Source organism: Macaca thibetana, chromosome 9 (assembly GCF_024542745.1).
Source record: "Macaca thibetana thibetana isolate TM-01 chromosome 9, ASM2454274v1, whole genome shotgun sequence".
Lineage (NCBI taxonomy): Eukaryota > Metazoa > Chordata > Mammalia > Primates > Cercopithecidae > Macaca > Macaca thibetana.
In genome coordinates, this window is record NC_065586.1 from 125,232,371 (window position 1) to 125,237,206 (window position 4,836).

The 4,836-nt window shown below is 42.4% G+C and overlaps 1 protein-coding gene across 1 annotated transcript in view; it reads left to right on the forward strand.

Annotated features, from left to right (window-relative positions):
- The window catches only part of MGMT (O-6-methylguanine-DNA methyltransferase), a 984,888-nt gene that overhangs the window by 396,000 nt on the left and 584,052 nt on the right, over nt 1-4,836 (forward strand). The gene's annotated exons all lie outside the window — the stretch shown is intronic.

The following is a 4,836-nucleotide window of genomic DNA, read 5'->3' on the forward strand; positions in this document are numbered from 1 at the left end:
TTTGGGCTTTAGTTTCAGATGGTGAAAGAGTCCATTCAGGCTTTTCTGTCTTACGCTGATCATCATCTCTGCATCTAGTTACATATGTTCCTACAGCCAACATTGTGAATGGGAAAGTGATTTTTGTATTTTATTTTGCTTCTATTAATGGGAAGATACACTCTTTTTTTGTCTTTTCAAAAAACTAGCAGTCAATTTTATTTACCAAACATCTTGTTTAACATTTCTATAACATTCTAATAGGTAATTCTATTCTTACCACTTCCTTTCTCCTACTATTCTCAGGTCGATTTATGCGATTTTGTGTCTCCTTGAGTGGAATGGTGTTTTTTATTGTTGATAATATTAAAAACATTAACAGCCATACATTTGCATATTGGTACAGCTGTGGCCACATCCCATGAGGCTTCTTATGCCCCATGCTCATATTATTTATTTCAATAACTGTAATTGAGGTTTGTTTCTTTTGCCCATTTTTACTGACCTATCTTTTCCATTCATGGGAAAAGATTTTTAATTTCCATGTAGTTGTTTTGTTGGTATTGTTTTTTAAACTGCTATTATTTTTTTGCATTGTCATGAGAGACTGTGTCCATATATTCCTTTGGGGGAATATATGGATGTTTTCTTTTAGAATATGTGATAAACTTCTAAATGTTCTGTGGACATTAAAAAATAATGTCTATTTGGGGGGGTGTAAACTTTATTATATATTAATTATACTATTAATATTCCATACACTAATTATATTATTGAAATTTCTTATATCGTGTAATATTTTTCACTTGATACTAACAAGAAGTATGTCAAACTCCCCCACTAAAATGGTACTTGTGTCATTCACAAATATCTACCAGTATTTCCTTGATCTGTAGTCACTATTAACATCTAATGCTCTGTGCTATTAGAGTTTATATTCATTAGACTGAAGCAGAAGGTCACCCAGGAAACATGGAGAAACAACTTCCTTCTGTCTCCACCTACACCAGTCACTCCAAGACTGCTTCTTCCCTGTTCTCCAGACTCAATCTAGGGCAAGTCCTATGACGTCTCTGGCATTCTTAGGTAAGAGCAAATCCCCTGGTTACTTCTGGTTACAAAAATAGTCTCAGTTCAGAGCCTCATCTGTCCAGTGTAATATTTTCACCCTCCTAGCTTCACATAAAATGAAAGCCGATCCTTCCCGCAGCTCACACCTACCGCAGACAGAGCCTGGAGTCAGCCCCCCTGCCTCCTTCTCTCTGCTCTGCCAGCTTCCTCCCCTGTCCCTCCAACCCCTAGGCCTGCTGTCATCTGCCCCCTCTGGGGATCAAATGAGGGAGGAGGGAGAGGGGAAGGGATTGCAGCCCTGGCATCTCCAGGCTTCAGGTCTCAGTCTTTCCTTTCTCCTCCTCATCTTCCTCCTTCTCTTCTCTTCTCCTCTCCTCTCCCCTCCCCTCCCCTCTCCTCCTCTCCCCTCCTTTCCCTTCCCTTCCCTCCCCTTCTCTTCCTCTCTCTCTCTCTCTCTCTCCTTCCAACATCGGGAGTCAATCACCTCTAAGCACCTCTCAGCCAGGACCTCGACCCGAAGTGTGGGCCATGGGAAAACAGCTGGAAGCCCCATGCCCAGTGGCTACAGTCACTCCTAACTGCAGCCCTCCTTTCATTAACCGCCTGGCAGGGCACGGCAACCACAGCCTCTCACCCTTTGGAGCTCCAAGGCTGCAGCCAGCCTTCAGTCCCTAAGCTGCAGGGCCACACAGCACGTTCCCAGGAGCTTCTCCCTGAGGTCATGAGAAGAAGCCCTCTCTGGCACAAAGGTTAGGGAGGAACCCACAGCAACCAACAGTTCTCTCCAGAGAAATAACCTTCTAATCCCATCCCCTCTCGCCAACATGGACCTTTTATTCCCCAGGAGCCAGAAAACTGGGTTTTGACCACCCTGTTTGCACTTCCTGCACAGGTGGGCTGACCCCTCACTTTTGGAAAGCAGGAACCAGCAGCCCCCACATCCTGGGGCCGCAGCCAACTCTGAGGCTAAACTAGTTTCACGTTACCAACCTCTTACAAAATTCATCATTAGTCATAATGGGTGCCAATACAAAACATATACTCTTATTCCATTTAACGACTTTTTCATTTTATTGCCATATTAATTCATTCTGGTATGCAGTAGCCTCATATATTTCTAGCCACCATGTAGTCTTACATATGGTTGGATTATCTCCTTTTACATAGACTTAAATCTTTGCCTTTTAATGTAGTAATTTATTCCATTCCTATTTATTAGGATAATAGATATATTAGGTCTTACTTCTGCCATCTATATTATGCTACCTTTATGTTTTATTTTTCTGTCATTATCGTCTGTCTTGTGCTTTGCTGATCAAGCTCCCCTGGCATATATACATACATATATAAAAATATTTTGAACATTTTGTCTGTTATATAAGTTTTTAGGGCTGCCATAATAAAGTGCCACAAACTGAGTGGCTTAAATCCATAGAAGTTTATTATCTCACAGTTCTGGTAGCCAGAAGTCTGAAATTAAGGTGTTGGCAGTACCAGGGTCCCTCCAAACCCTCCAGGGAAGGATTCCTCTTTGCCTCTTCTGGATTCTGTAAGCCCCAGGTGTTCTTTAAGTTGTGGAAACATCATTCCAGTAGCTGCCTCTGGCATCACACCGCATTCTTTCAAGGACAACCCCTGTATTGGATTAGGGGCTCACCCTTCTTCATTATCACCTTGCCTTAACAAATTACATCTGCAACAGCCTTATTTCCAAATAAGGTTGCATTCTGAGGTACTGGGGCTTGGAACCTGAACATTTTGAGTGGGGGGGGAGGCAATACAATTCAACCAGTAGCATTTCTCCCCTTGGGGTACCCTGGAACTGTGGTGAACCCTGGTGCTTTCGAGTAAGCACTCAAAAACTACTTACGAATGAATGGATTTAAAGGGAAGACAGGAAAATTAATGCCTGGAAGCAAATCCCACCTGCGGATTATGCTTGGCTTCTCATCCTCTGTGGCATCTTGGCAGTGGTGCCCACCTGGGCTGGAGGAAGGAGACAGGCATGAACTCTCAGGATCAAACGCGCTAACAGAGCCTGTCAGGATGTAAGTCTGCTGTGGACCCAGCTATCTGTCACTGACATGACAAAGTCCAAGCAAAGTCATGTCCCTTTTTCCTAAGAAATTTGGAATAGCTCGGAGGGACAGTGTGGGCTCTGAGGCCTCACTGAGCCATCCGCCATTGTTTGTTGACATACTGCTAGGTTGTAACTCTGTTGCAGGTCCAGATACCTGCAAGCAGTTGGTACTTTCCCCACTGCCCCTCCCCTTAATCAGTTTCTTCCTAGAAATTCCTATTAGAGCTTCATCGGGCAACTTTCCAAAAGGCAGAAAAGCTCAGGTATAAAAATCAGTCTGTCCTGGCTCCTTGGCATGTGCAAGTTTAGATTTAAGATTTACTCCTTCCAGGATCTTTTCCAAATTCTGACCTGTGCTTTATCCACTGCTCTTTATTTCTTAGACATAGCAGCCAAAGTTCTTAGGGAAGAAGGAAAACATTAATTTCAATGAATTCTATTTAACTCTAAAAATAATTCAGACACGCAGAATATGGATGATCAAAAATGCCCCATCCTCATCTTTTAGTAAATGGTGAGAATCAACTTCCCCAAAATGGTCCTCCGTTAGAGAAAGCACAAATCAGTTATTGATATTCACAAAGATAAACATATATTTATTATTTGCATGAAAAGCAATATGTTAAACTTCATATGTCATTAAACAAGCTCTGGGAAATATTTTGGTCTAAAATATTTAGTTGAAAAATATATATGAGGCCTCTAGAGTGATAACTATATATTGAATAAAAATGTATGCCAACCCAAATATAAGAAATGACTCATAGTTTTTTCCAGAAAATACACTCATATCTAGAAAAAGAGAGCAAAGTTCTGGAAAGAAACAAAACCAGATGTTCTGTTCAGGGCTGGCCCCTAAATGGAGTAACCTTAGAAGGAAAACAACCTCAGTTCAGGGCCATGGGCAGTTGTTTCAGGGGAGCCTGGGGTAAATTTACACATGCAACTTGATTCCAGCAACCCAGAAGGATAAATATTTATTACCTTAGTTATAAACCCACCAGAAACAAAAAATCAAATCTACAGTCACAATCCAACCATTGCAGTGGCTGTTTCAGCAGAACTTGTTTCTGAAATCTGAGCAATTGGACAGAAATTCTTGGAGAAATGTTCAGACCCTAAGACAACCCCTCCCCACGTTTCCATCCTCTGGTGCAAACCTGTGCCTGCACTCGGATCTTCTCAAAGCAGGAGAGCAAGTTGGGCAGCGTCTCAGAGCTGTTAGCGTGTAAGAGTTTGGTTTGAGAAACCCGTATCTCTTCCTGTGGTCCACAAAGCAAACCCCAGTGTAAAAAGAGGTTCGTCCCTAGGCTGACGTTGTCCAGACCACCCTCCCCAGGCAAGGTGTTATTCTTCATAGGAGAGTATTTGCCCAAGGTCTGTGACGGGCACTCGGACTGCATAGAGAAGAGTGAAGTTTGACTCTTCATCGCCTGTTCCTCCAGCTTCCTAATACTTTTCTGGTTGTTGTTTCAGATGATGCTAACTCCTTCCCTGAAATAAAGAACAGCCTGCAAGTTCAGCATTACCATGTCCTTATTTGCTAGTTCAAATTCTCACTATTATATAAAGTGGGCAAAGATGTAGTCTCCCCTAGACCCAGGAAGAGTCCTCGCTGCTTTGCTTGAGCAGTGAAATGGGAGGCCATACAAGTACAGAGAATACTTTTCAACTCAAGTAAGTGAAGATCCAGCACAGTCTACGCT